The following is a 15204-nucleotide window of genomic DNA, read 5'->3' as shown; positions in this document are numbered from 1 at the left end:
ATATGATTTTTACTGGACCTTTTTAAAAATTTTCTTCACAGCCTAGAATGCATTCATAATTTATTCAATCACTTTTGTCCATAGTTCTCCTCTCCTAGCCTCACAATTCTGTATCCCATTTTTAGAAGCATAAATTTCTACAGTTACAAAAAAAAACTTGTATAGTCATCATTTTTAGAAAATGCTGGGCAGGGACTAAGTTCCAGACCTCAGTCACCCACATTCCTCTTATCTGTAATAGATGAGCTTCCCTATACCCTGTAAGAACAATCACACCCATACACCAAATTTATGCTTACATTCAGTGTCCAGTGTGTGCAAGGTATCCTGGTTTGAAAAATAATATTAAAACAAGAGAAACAGAGACAAACAGGGGGTGGGTGAAGCGATCGCCATGCAGAGAAGTCACTGGTGAAAGTACTTTCTGTACGTTCGTGAGGACCTGAATTTGAGTTCTATATTCTTTGTTTTCTTTCCCATTGCCCCTATATCACACAGTCTCTATTGTCATGATAAGAAACAGTGTTCTTCCCAGAAAGAGCCTTTAAGCAGGTTTTTTTTTTTTTGCTTCCAATAAGCTAGTAAGCCCTTCCTGTTTAATGTTGGCCCAGGTGCCCCAATTTAAGCCAATGGTTTGAATGAGTATCCTTCGAGAAATCTAAGAAGCCTTAAGTTCTGGCTTTGGCTCTGTGTGATCTCAAATTAATATAGTATCTCTGACCTCAGCCGTCTCACCTTTTCCATGGAGATGAGATTATCTGCCTTATGCCACCATGTTATCGAAGAGTTTGAAAAGTTCTCATGAGACAGATCCTTGAAAAGTTAATAATGTGTTACATTGCAGTGTGATTTTTATTACCTTAGATACTGCCTGGATGTCTAAGATAGTAAACCCATTCTTTAAATTTAACCATAATTTTGAATTAATTTGATCCAATGCAATAGAAGTGTCAATATAGTCAGGAACTGGAAAGAATTAAAGATCAATAATGATGAGAGACGGAACAAGGCAAAGGTGGGAAACACTGGAGAATGCTTAGCTATAGCAAAATCTACTGTATCTGTTTCTTCTTTCCTGCTGTGATAAAATGCCCTAAGAAGCTTAGGGGAAAAAGGGTTTCTTTTGGTTTACAGTTGGGGGTTGGTAATCCATTACACCAGGGAAGATGTGTCAGCAGGCCTATTGAGGCAGCCTGGCATTCAGGAAGCAAAGAAAGAACAGGAAGTAGACAGGCTATAAAAACACAAGGCCCATCCCCATTAACATACTTTTTCCAGCAAGGCTTTGCCTCTGGAAGATTCTATAACCTTCCCAAACAGCACCATCGACTGGCGACCAAATGTTGAAATACATGAGTCTATAGGGGACATTCCATGCTTCAATCACAACAAATACAAGATCCTTCCCAAGACAAAGTCATTTTAGGACACTAGGAAATCGAGCTGGAACTAAGAATAGATGCTTCCTCCTTTCTAGAAAGTGTTCATAGTCCCAGAAGTTGCTATGAGAAAGGCAGCTGCTGGGAGAGAAAGTCATCAATGTCCTTTACCAACTGTAGACTCCATGGGCAACAATACCAACCTTTGAGGCAGGATATGTCCAATCATACAATAGCAAGAATGTTTGATACTTAACCAACCTCTTCCAGACTGGATAAGAGGTCCACTATTTGGGAGGGAATACATGCTTAGTTATGTAAACGTGACCAAAAGCTTGTAATTAGAGATGCCATAACCCTAGGAAGGAATGTGCTACATCAGTTTTGCTAAATGGACACATAGCTGAACTACCTCTCAAATTCTTGTTTATACCCATAGACTAGTGTTGTTCTCAGTCTGTGTTAGAAAAGTTTCTTCTTGCAGAGGGTGATGACTAATAAAAAAAAAATCTCACAACTGGTCAAAGTGCTAAGACTAAGTAACTGTTGAGTACTGGGTCCTAAATACAGCATCTATATCACTCTCTACAAGGACCGGGGAACATCATAAGAGAGGGATGGAGAATTTTAATAGCTAGAGGATGAAGAGGATGCTGCAAATGGTAAAGTCATCACAGTCCTGAGCACATGGTAGCTGTGGCTCCCTACATACACACAGAAAAGGATATAGTGGAAGAGGGAATGGCTGGGAGGAAGAGAGCCAATCAGAGTATGAAAGGAATAAGAAGATAATGGTGGTTGTTATCATAATACAATCCATACATGCAGATAGTTATTAAAAACTAAATAATCATTTCAAACTAAAGAAAATAAAAATTAAAAAGTATACAAGAAACTACCACTTAGTAAGTTGAAAGGAACGTTGAGCTATTCAACTGTATTATAATAATGGAAATAAACAAATCAACAACCCAAAAAGACAGAGGAATTGTCAGATGTAAATTGCATGGGACTGCTCTCAGCAAATTATATTCAACTGACTCATTTCCAAAATAATGAAGAAGATGCATCATGAACTCTAGATTGAAATATTCCTGAAGTATCTGATTGCTATAGCTCATAAAATTTTACTACAAGTAAATTAGCAAAATTAGTTTTATATGAGCATAGGAATGTGGACTGAAGCCCTGGAAGGAAATAAAGGAGGTTGGGGCAGAAGATAAATTAGAGTGTACCCAGTCACTTTCCATCACTGGGGTATTGAGTGGCTTGCAGCAACTCTCCCAGGACTTTGCTAATAGATGAGACATATGTACACACATGTGCCTAGGGCCTGCCTAAGGCCTCCTTGTGGAGATTCTCTATATTTAACAAGATGTATTAGGTGACCATGATTTGAGGTCAGGTCTGTGAATCACTATACAGTTGGGTTTTTTGGGAAAAGGACAACCTCAGCCTAACCAATAACTAAAATTTCATTTGAAATTTACGTACAAGTGTATTACCTAGAAGACAGTGCTCTTATAGTTGTTTGGACCCCACTAAGCTGCCAAACCAAATCTGTGGGACATTGGATGTGCCCTGCTCTCTGCCTGCCAATGGACATGTCCCCCACAGATTCAGACCTGCATGGAAGCCTATGGGCATGCCATCTGGGTCACCAGGCTGTATCTTCTCTAGTCCTACAAAAACAGAATTATGATACTAGGATGACACTTCCAAAAATTGTCCTGGGGAAGATAAGAAGTGCAAGAGGAATAAAAAAAATGCTGAGTGATTAAATAAATATGGGAAACTCGGGTTAACAAACTTAAATGGATTTCTCTCCTTGCAGAGCTCTTCATGGATATAAATATGCATGGAACAGTATTGAACATATGCTACAGCATGCACCTTCAAAAACATGAACACCCATGAAACACATTTAAAGCTCACAGAACATTCTAGATCTCTTGGGGTTACTATCTATGCTTCAGTGAGATGGACTTTGAGAGTCACTATGGCGTGTGCACCCAAAGTCCTCTGTTCAGTGGCATAAGACACAGGCAGTAAAGTCATGAAGTCTGGCAATGCCTTCCAGCTGTATCACATTTCCTGTGGACTCCATCATCTGGAGGACAATCACTCACTTTGTCAGACTTAGTAAGTGGCAAGATCTTGACTCATGAAAAGAATCAGCTCCCTCTTTGCCCTCTTCTAGCAGTTAGAAGTTGAAAGTGAGAGTTTGGAGATGTCGGTCAGTTTGCAGAGTGGCATCCCATAAACCGGGACCAGTGGGACAGTAGGACACACCCATAGTCCCAGCACCCAGGAGCTGGAGGCAGTAAGATCAGAAGTTCAAGGCCATCTTTCAGCTACATAGCAAATTCCAGGGCAGCTTTGGATACATGAGAAACCGTATCTCAGAAAGTAAATAAATGAAAACAAACTTTTTTTTAAAGATAGTAATAAGCTATAGGCTCAGCCTATCATGTACTTCTACCCAGATCTCTGAATCCTAGATGTTCATATTCTAGCAGAAAGAATGACATGGAACAATTCATCCCTCCCTAAGAGTATCCTCTCTTCTGCAGTGTGTGTGTGTGTGAGGGGGGGCGGGAGTGGCGTTCCACAGAAACAGCACCACAGCATGGCGTTATGACACTCCAGTAGCTTTCAATCATGTAACATTTGCTAAAACACTAGTTTTTACTCTTCTCTTGTTTCTGTGTATTCTAAACCTGCTTTTCTAACTTCCTGTCTGTCCCCTCTCTGTCTCTCTGTCTCTCTGTCTCTCTGTCTCTCTGTCTCTGTGTGTGTGTGTATCTATGTCTGTGCCTCTCTGTCTGTGTCTCTCTCTGTCTCTCTCTGTGTGTGTGTGGTGTGCCCCATATATGCAGCTGTGCCCACGAGCATGCACAGATGAGGATATCAGGTGTCTTGCTCCACCACTTTCCACCATATTCCCTTTGAGACAGAATCTCTCACTGAAACTGGCATGAAGTTGGTGGCAAGCAAGACCCAGATACTTTACACTGGGGTTACAGGCAAGCACACAGCCATGCCCAACCATTTACAGGGCTGCTGAGGATTCAAACTCAAGTCCTCATGCTTGCATAGCGCTGAGCTACCTCTTGGGCTCCTGGTTTTTCAACTTCTTTAGTGACCTAGTGAAATCTCAGGAATAAATCCCTTTATTGCATAAATTACAGAGTTGGCTATTATGAACAGTCAAGAAATGTTCAAGCAGTCAAGTTCACATTAGTCATTTAAAACCTTTTACTTTCAGTTTCTTCTTCTAAGAGAATGGGATTAGATCTTCAGGATTCAATAGTGCAGGCTACAGAGTTGTTCTGGAAAAATATGTATGGTGTAAAGCTGAAAACTCAAAGTCATAGCTATATATAATTGTTACTCAATATACATAAAGGATTGATTATCAGGATCTGCACAAGTCCTGGTCAAGTCCCTTGTGTATAATGGAATGTGTTTGCAAATTACCCACATGCATACTCCTACATACTTACAAGCAGCCCTTGGTTTAGTATAGGACTGAGTGCAGCAACATGCTGTGCAAATAGTTGCATTACATTAGTTACTTTTCCCATTGCTGTAACAAAATATCCCACAACAGCAACTGTAAAAAAGAAAAGGTTTAGTTCTGCTCACACTTTCAGGATCCATTTTCTCAAGGCCTGGAAGGCCTGGTGGCCAGAACTTGAGGAATTTTGTCTCATTAATCTGCAGTCAGGAATCAGAGAGAAATGAACACCTCACAGGCATTCTTCTTTTGGTGCAGTCCAGGATCCCAGCCCAGGGATGGTGCCATCCATATTTAGAATATGCCTTCCCTCCTTAGAGATATGCTCAGAGGGTTGTTCCTTGTGTGATTCTAGATGGTATCAATTAGGCAGCCCTTAACAACCACAGTGGCTCTATTTCACTGTTTAGGAAAAGGATGACAAGAGAGACAATAGCTACCTATTTAATTAAAAAAACAATCATGTATCCTGAATATTTTTGATGCTCAGTTGAGCCTCTGTCTACAGAGGGCTGAGTGTTTGTATTTGAAATAATGAACAATAACCAAAATCTAAAGGTTGCTACAATCTTTTGGAAGTAATTCAAGCCAACAGAAATCTATAACATGTGCTTCCATTTAAGATCGAATAATAAGGACCCTACCTGCCTTACTATAAGAAATAAATAAGGGGCTGGAGGGCTGGCTCAGCTGTTAAGAACATGTGCTTTGCACAGTACAGATCATAACCACTTGTAAGTCCAGCAACAGGATTCAGTATCCTCTGTGGCCTCGTCAGGCAGCTGCACATATGTGATTCACACACACACACACACACACACACACACACACACACACACACACAGGAGAGAGAGAGAGAGAGAGAGAGAGAGAGAGAGAGATTAACATTAAAAAGAATCAAAGAATAAAAGGGGGAAATACTTGAATTTACAGCAATGAATATGTTGAACATTGGGTAACTAGTAATGAGAGTCTCTGAAAGATAAGCAACACACGCCCATTTAGAAGACAGGTCCATGTATACACAGCACCTCTAAGGATGCTTGATGAGACTATGCAAAAGGAAAACACCAGCCCCAAGAGAAACAATTCCTCAATTCATGAAAACTTGGCAAGTGTCGGTTTCATTTCCCATCCAGAGACTAACATAATGCAGGGATCCTTGGTTAGAGTACTACGAGGGTCTTTTGTCCCAGTAGTGAGAAAAAGTGAGCCTCGTGATAAATATATTTCTGCTCCTACTAGGAAAGATTAGAGACAAACATCAAATCTATCTAATTATTCCAAGTCACTTAACTGCAATTCAGAGAAGAGCTCAACAATATTTTTAGGGTTATTAAAAATATCTATCATGTAGCATGTTAAAAAGAAAGACAATGCTGGCATTCCATCAGATACTGCCAGAAATGAGGGGAAGTCGATCCATCTGAAGGAAGAGCAAATGTAATGGTACTAGAACAAAGTCCTCAGCATCATTATGGCACTGCTGTAATACAGTAAGTTACAGAAAAGACTGAAGGAAAAGATACAACAAAGTCCTGAGCCAAACTTCTAATGATGAAAGCTATGGTGCCTGGGCCAGTCAGCATGGGCCATGCACACAGCAGTGCAGAATACGAGACAGGTGAGTTTGAAAACACAGAAATACAAACAAGACTAAACAAAACATACACAGAAGTAAAGACCAAAGGGAAAAACAATGACAAAAGAACATGACACTTGAAAGAGCCAAATTTGTATACCCAAAGAAGAAGGAAGAAAAATTGGAAAAATAATGACGTTAATTTTTTTAAAATTTTATAGTATTTTTTTTTCATTTTTTAAATTGATTTTACATCCCAGTTGAAGTTACCCCTCCCTCCTCTAAGTCCTTCCCCCTTAACCCTCTGTTCCCACCCCCAATTCTACTGCTCCTCCATTTCTGTTCAGGAAAGGGCAGGTCTTCCATGAATATCAACAAAACATGGCATATCAGGTCGCAGTAAGACTAAGCACCCCCCCCACACCACCACCATGTGTTAAGGCTGTGTATGGTAGTTTGAGTGTAATTGGCCTCCTGTCACCCCATAATCTCATAGGGAGTGGCACTATTAGCAGGTGTGGCTTTGTTGGAGTGGGTATGGCCTTGTTGGAGGAAGTGTGTCACTCTGGGGGGAGGGCTTTGAGATTTCCTATGCTCAGGATACCACCCAGTGTGTCAGTTGATTTCCTGTTGCCTGCAAGATGTAGCAGTCTCAGCTCCAGTACCACAACTGCCTGCATGCCAACATGCTCCTCACCATGATAATTGACTGGACCTCTGAAACTGTAAGCAAGCCCCCTCAATTAAATGTTTTCTTTATAAGAGTTTCTATGGTCATGGTGTCTCTTCATAGCAATAAAAACTCAACCTAAAACTGGGTAAGGTAACCCAATATGAGGAGTAGGTTCCCAGAAGCTAGTGAGAGAGTCAGAGACAGCTCCTATTCCCACTGTTAGGAGTCCTACAAGAGGACCAAGCTACACAACTGTAGCATATATGCAGGGTGACTAGATCAGTCCCATGCAGGTTCTCTAGTTGTCAGTTCAGTCTCTGTGAGCTCCTATGAGCCCAGGTTAGTTGATTCTGTGGGTTTTCTTGTGATGTCCTTGACCCCTCTGGCTCCTACAACCTTGTTTCTCCTTCTGCAGGATTCCCTGAGTTTGGCCTAATGTTTGGCTGTGGGTCTGCATCTGCTTTCATCAGTTGCTGGATGAAGCCTCTCTGATGACAGTTGGCCTTGGTACCAATCGATGAGTATAGCAGAATATTGTTAGGCATCATTACATTGACATTTTTTCCTCCAACTGTGTTTGGTTCCATCCTAGGTCTTTGAATCATCCAGCCTGTGGGTATTGACACTCCAGGCATTGTCAGGGGTGGGCTTACTCTCCTGGTATAGATTTTCAGATAGACTAGTCATTGGTTGGCCATTCCCTCAATCTCTAGGCCACCATTACTCAAGTTCATCCAATAGGTAGGACAAACTGTAAGTCAAAGGTTGTATGAGTGAATTAGTTTCCCACTCCCTCCAGTTGAAGTCTTGCTTGGTCACAGGAGATGGCCAGCCCTCTGTCATATGTGGGGTTAGTGGTGAAGATCTTTACCCATTCTGGAGGCTGCTGTTATGTTATACTGACAGAGTCCTTTACCATACAGAAGAAGCTTTTCAGTTCCATGAGGTCCCATTTATTAAGCATTGATATTAGAGTCTGCCCTATTGGTGTTCTGATCAGGAAGTTGTCTCCTGTGCCAATGCATTCAAGGCTATTCCACAGTTTCTCTTCATTCAGGTTCAGTGTGTCTGTTTTTATATTGAGGTCTTTGATCTACTTGGACTTGAGTTTTGTGCAGGATAATAGATATGGATCTATTTTCATTCAGCTACATGCTGACATCCAGTTATGCCAGCACCATTTGTTGAAGATGCTTACTTTTTCCCATTGTATAATTTTGGCTTCTTTGTTGAAAATAAGGTATCCATACGTGTGTCGACTTATGTCAGGGTCTTTGATCCAATTCCATTGATCCACCTGTCTGTTTTTATATTAATACCATTCTGTTTTTATTACTATAGATTTACTTGTGGTAGACCTTGAAATCAGGAAGGTGATACCTCCAGAAGTTCTTTTATTTTACAGGATTGTTTCAGCTATCCTGGGTTTTTTGTTTTTCCATGTGAAGAGGAGTATTGTTCTTTCAAGGTCTGTAAAAAATTGTGTTGGGATTTTAATGGGGATTACAAGTATCTGTAGATTGCTTTTGGTAAGATGGCCATTTTTGTTATGTTTATCCAACCAATTCATGAGCATGGGAGATATTTCCATCTTCTGATATCTTCTCCAGTTTCTTTCTTCAAGACATGAAGTTTTGGTCATACAGGTCTTTCACTTGCGTGGCTAAATTTACACCAAGATATTTTATATGATTTAATGCTATGTAAAAGTTGTTGATTCTTTGATTTCTTTCTCAGTCAGTTTATCTTTTGTATATAGAAGGGCAACTTTTTTTAGTTAATTTTGTACCCAACCACTTCACTAGCAAGAGTTCATTGGTAGAATTTTTGTGGTTGCTTATGTATACTATCATATTGTCTTTGAGTAATGATACTTTGACTTCTTCCTTTCCAATTTGTATCCCCTTGACTTCCCTTAGTTGTCTTATTGCTCTAGCTAGAACTTTAAGTACTATATTGAATAGGTATAGAGAGAGTGGGCAACCTTGTCTTATTCCAGATTTTAGTGGAATTGCTTTGAGTGTCTTTCCATTTATTTTGATGTTGTCAATCTGCTTGCTATATCTGACTTTTATTATGTTTAGGAATGTCCCTTGTATCCCTGATCTCTCCAAGATTTTTATCATGAAAGGGTGTTAGATTTTGTCAAAGACTTTTTAAGCATCTAATGAGATCTTTTTTTTTTCTTTCAGCTTGTTTATATGGTGGATTACATTGACATAATTTTGTATGTTGAACCATCCTTGCATCTCTGCAATGAAGCCTACTCGGTCATGGTGGATGATCTTTTCATTGTTTTCATGTATTTGGGTTACCAGTATTTTATTGAGTATTTTTGCATCAATGTTTATGAGGAAAATTGGTCTGTAATTCTCTTCCTTTGTTGAATCTCTGTGTGGTTTGGGTATTCAGGTGACTATGGCCTTATGAAAAGAATTTGGCAATGTTCCTTCTGTTTCTACTTTGTGGAATAATTTGAGGAGTATCAATATTAGGTCTTCTTTGAAAGTTTGAAAGTTTGAAAGTTTGCATTAAAACCATCTGGCCCTAAATTTTTTTTTTTTGGTTGGGAGACTTTTGATGCCTGCTTCTATTTCCTTAGGGGATGTAGGTCTATTTAAATTGTTTAGCTGATCATGATTTAACTTTGGTAAGTGTTAGCTATCAAGAAATTTGTCAGTTTCTTCTAGATTTTCCTATTTGATGGAGTATAGGTTTTTGAAATATAACCTAATGATTCTCTGTATTTTTGCAGAGTCTGTTGTATTCCCCCTTTTTGTTTCTGATTTTGTTAATTTGGATATTCTGTCTCTGCCTTTTAGTTAGTTCAGATAAGGGTTTGTCTATCTTGTTGATTTTCTCAAAGAACCAACTCTTTGTTTTGTTGGTTTTTTTTATTGTTCTCTTTTTTTTCTATTTTATTGATTTCAGTCTTCAGTTTGATTGTTTCCTGATGTCTACTCCTTTTAGGTGTGTTTGCTTCTTTTTGTTCTAGAGCTTTCAGGAGTGCTGTTGTTAGTATGAGATCTCTCCAAGGTACTTAGTGCTGTGAACTTTCCACTTAGACCGCTTTCATTGTGTCACATAAGTTTGTGTATATTGTGCATTCATTTTCATTGAATTCTAGAAAGTCTTTAATTCTTTATTTCTTCCTTGACTCTGTGGTAACTCAGTAGAGAGCTGTTCAGTTTCCTTCAGTTTGTGGGATTTTGTTGTTCTGTTGTTGTAATCCAATTGTAATCATGGTGATGCTTGCATCTGTAGTTCCTGTTCACTTTCCCAGATTTTCCATATCCAGAATTCCTTCCATTTGTGTTTTCTTTATTGCTTTTATTTCCATTTTCAGGTCTCGAACTGTTTCTTTCACCTGTTTGTTTTTTCTTGGCTTTTTGGCATTCTTTTAGGGATTTATTGGTTTCATCCATTTTTTCTTTGTCTTTTCCTCAATTTCTTTAAGGGATTTTTTTTCATTTCCCTTTAAGGACCTCTATTATCTTCACAAAGTTATTTTTAAGGTTTTTTTTTTTTTTTTTTTTTTTTTTTTTTTTTTTGCTTAGGCTGTGTTGGATTGTTCAGGTCTTGCTGTCATTTGATAGCTTGGTTCTGGTGATGTCATATTGCCCTTTCTGTTATTGATTCAGTTCTTACGTTGGCATTTAGGCATCTGGAGTTGAGATGATTATAGGTCTAGGTGTTGCTTCCTGTGTTTGCCTTCATTGAACTGGTGTTTCATTCCTTGGTTTCTCTTTCCTCTCTTGTCTTCTGGCCTAAGTGGCCAAGGGTTCTAGTGACTCACAAGTCTTCAGGTCCAGTAGAGTGTCTCCTGTTGGGTTTTAGGGCCTGGGGTCCTTAAATCTGGCCTGGCATCTGGTAAAGTGGAAATCTTCTTTCAAAGTTGTAGGACAGAATATGGAGTTCAGGGTGGGGATACAGACTGGGATTGTTTGGCAGGTTTAAAGGGGTTTAGTGGGTGGCACACAGTATCATACCTGGGGTCTCTAGACCAGCCTGGCCTCCAGAAAAGCTGCCAGGGCTGTGGGCCCTAGTATGGAACATAGTGGACCAGTTGACAATAATTACAATGCTCTATAGGAAAGCTCATGAAGGAGTCAAGAAAGAAAGAAAAAAAGAATAAAAACTACCAAGACATGTTAAAATCAAATGCTTAAGTAGAGTGATAATGATAAAATTTTAAAGCAAATTAAGAAAGTTTAAATCTTAAATTATGTTAAGTGGAAATATTTTAAAGCAGTCGGCAATAAAGAGAATGTTTAAAAGCTTAAGTGTATTAAAGCTATGTCATGTAAAGTGAAACAAAAAATCAAAGTGGGAGAAATTTCTTAGTGTTTTGAAATAATGTAAGTTTGAAGACAATTCAGAAAGAAAACTAAGAGAGTAAAATAGTCAGGTAAGATTTCTTTACACAGAGAAAACAACTCTAAAAATGCAAGCACAATTAATACAAAAGTTAAAGTAATTCATCGCCACCAAATGTGTGCTAGGACAAGGAAGTCCTTCAAACACAGGGACAAGTATAAAAGGAAACCTAGATCTACACAAAGGAATATAGAACTGGTGGGGCAGCTCTTTGGACACTTTTTAAATGTTATTATTTGAGGATTTCTTTAAAAGTTTAATCGATATTAGGGTTGGGGATGTTAGCTTGTTGGGAGATTGCTAACCTAGCATACAAGAAGCTGTGGGTTTCAGGACCACACATACTGTGTAGGGTGGCACAGCCTTCTATTTCTAGAACTTAGAGGGTCAGAAGCTCAAGGTCATCCTTGGCTACACAGTAAGATGCAGGACACCCTGGACATCTTGAGACCCTGCCTGACTCATAACACCAAAATAATAATAAAGTAAATAAAATTACACAGCATGCTGAAACAAATTTTAAGAAAACAAACTAAAATGTCTATTAAATCATGCAAATTTGATTTTATAACAAGATATTGCTTAGAATAAAAAACATGGTCATCCACTCGTCAAGGTCTTTGCATCTAACAGAGACTAATGATTGCTTATAGAAGAAACAGTGACACTGGAATGGAGTATTTCACAACTCTCACTGATTTCCATGTTGTCACTCAAAAAAAGAAGGTAGAAAACAAGGAAATGAACTTCTCAAACATTTGACTTACCAAATTCAACAAATTGACCTAATGTGTCTTTGTACACCAATAATTGTAGAAAGGATAATCCATGCAAGCAAATATATAGTATACTCACAGAATCATCATATATATCATAAAACAGTTCAGTGCCTTTTAAAATATCTTAAGTAATTGGATACATGCATACAATATAGTTTGCTCATATTTCCTGTCTCCAGTTCCTCCCAGATTGCTCCCATCTTATCCCTGCTCCAAATTCTTGTTCTCTTTGTTTTGTATTTTAACCCACCAAGACCAGGTTTCATACCGTTGAAGAACCATGGATCCCCTCCCCAAGCAGCCAGCCTTTAACTGCCACTAGTTCCTCCAATAGCGGTGGGATCCTGTGAAACCCTCCCCCATCCATACTGGAATGTGGAGTGGCTTCATCTTCTACATGCAGCCTCAGTAGCCTTGAGTTCCTGAGTGCAGGAATACCGGCAAGTCCAGAAAACATGGTTTGCCTACCCCAACCTCTGGCTTTGACAACATTTCCATCCTCTTTTCCATGATGCTCCCTGAGTCATGGATGTAAGGAGTATGGAATATACATTGGATGTAGGGCTAATATATCAACACATTTAAACAATTCACATCAAACAATCATGTTCATAAGCACATGAGCTTAAGTTAGAAATAAACAACATAACTAAAAACCCATCAAGTATTTAGAAATAAGAGAACTTACTAGTAACTATCCTATGGCTCCAGGTAGAAACAAAAGGGAAATTAAGCTATTTTTGAAGTGATTAAAATTGAAGACAGAGTATATACTAATATGTGCAGCCACAGTAACACAACTAGGGAAGCATATCACAATGCCTGTGTTTGAAAGGAAGAAACGTTCCCAGTCAGTTGACCTTATAAGACTAGAAAAGGACACACCATTGAAACCTAACAACTGGGGCTGGAATGATGGCTCAGCCAGGAAATGCTTCATACAAAAGCCTGGCTGTCATACCTTCTCTTTTCTCTCTCAAGTCCATGTATATTTTTAAACACACTGAACGCAGTTCAGGGTTTGTTTGTTTTTTTTTTTCATCTGAATCTCTCCTTATTGCACATTTGTAATCTTTTTTGACTGCATGAGCCTTTAAACTGTTAAGCAGCATGGCTAAGACCAAAGCCTCTGCTTGGGCAGCTGGCTCCACCCTGTTTGGTTCCCTGAGAGCCTAGCTTCATGGCAGAGGTACCACGAGAGCCACATTTACTGCCCCAACTCTGGGGAGTTTTTAGGTCCAGACTGCCACCCGGTAGCACACCGCCAGCTGCTCATAAACCCCACTGAAGTGTTAGGTAGCAGGGCTTCTTAAAAGAGTCGCACCTGTGTTTGTTGTACTGTACCAGGAAGCTGCCTCTTAAAGGAGTCACACCTCTATTTGCCACTAGCAAACAACCTACCCACAAAAAAAAAAAAATACCTGTTACCAAGAAGTTGTGTTTGACTGTTTTTGTGTGTTTAGAATTCCTTTTTTAAGCTTTGTCAGGTCTTATGTGGACATCCCAGACCCATGTTGGAATGGCATTTGTAGGTGGAGTTTTCCTGTCCTGACCACCCACAACCAAATAACCACTCAGTGTAGTGGGTAGCCATTCCAGCTTTGATCTGGAAGTTCCAACCCCCATTGAGGCTTCGGTAACTGTCATGCCTACAAGGCAGGGCCGAGAGAGGGCCCTGAAAACCCAAGATCTGGATGTGCCACCTTCTCTTGTTTCCTGGACCCTAGACGCTAGAGGTAGACAGAGCAGAATTCTCCAGAGAACACTTCCGGACTGCACTACCTCTTCCCCAGACCCTGCAACCTACTTATCCCTTCATATGTAAGTTACGCCACTAATAAACCTCCCTTTTAACTACATGGGATGGCCTTAACAATTTCACCAATAACTCAGAGTCTTAATATTATTTATAATTGCTAGGTCAATAGCTCAGGCTTATCACAAGCTAACTCTTATATTTAAATTAACCCATATTTCTTGTCTACTCTTTGCCACATGGCTTGGTACCTTCTCTCAGAACAACATGTCCATCTTGATTCTACCTGTGTCTGTTGGCAAGTCCAGACTCTGCCTTTTTCCTCTCAGCATTCTCCTAATGTGTCTCTCCTGACTAACCTCTTCCTGCCCAACTATGGGCCAGTCAGCTTTTTTTATTAAACCAATCACTGCAGCATATATTCAAACAGTGTAAAGAAATACTCCATAGCACCTGACAATCTGAATTTGGGTCACCAGCACCCACATACACAAGTTCCCTACTTTTGAAATCCCAAGACTGGGGAATGGAACCTCACTTCCAGCCAGTCTAGCCAAGATGATAAGAAGAATATTCAGTTAGAGATCCTTATTCAAGAAGATAAGGTAGAGATGGTGGAGGACAATCAAAATCCATCTCTCCATTCTACACAAACACACACAGAGAGAGAGAGAGAGAGAGAGAGAGAGAGAGAGAGAGAATAACGCCTTGGGCTGGAGAAATGGCTCAGGAGTTAAGAACATTTGCTGCCTTTCAGATGATGCAGGTTTGATTCGCAGGACCCACATGCTGGATTACAATCTTATATAACTCCAGTTCCAGGGAATCTGATGCCCTCTTCTATCCTCCAAGGGCAGAAGGCATGCACACATGGTGCCCATATACCCATGCATGAAGAACATTCAAATACATAACAACAAATTTTTAAAAACTTGTAAAATCATAGAAAAATTAGATTATGACAATTGGAGTAGAGATAATCATGTAAAATATGAAAATGGTGTAAAAATCAATAAGACAATAACTTTTTATGTTCAATATCTATCATATCTGTACTGTACATGTGTATCTAGCCATCATGATCATGGAAAAGAGATAAGGCTCTTGAATTACTGATAGAAGAATAAGAAATGTGACT

The sequence above is a fragment of the Peromyscus maniculatus genome, chromosome 11, assembly GCF_049852395.1.
Source record: "Peromyscus maniculatus bairdii isolate BWxNUB_F1_BW_parent chromosome 11, HU_Pman_BW_mat_3.1, whole genome shotgun sequence".
Taxonomy (NCBI): Eukaryota; Metazoa; Chordata; class Mammalia; order Rodentia; family Cricetidae; genus Peromyscus; species Peromyscus maniculatus.
The sequence above is the reverse complement of the archived record's forward strand: the minus strand, read 5'-3'. Positions refer to the sequence as shown.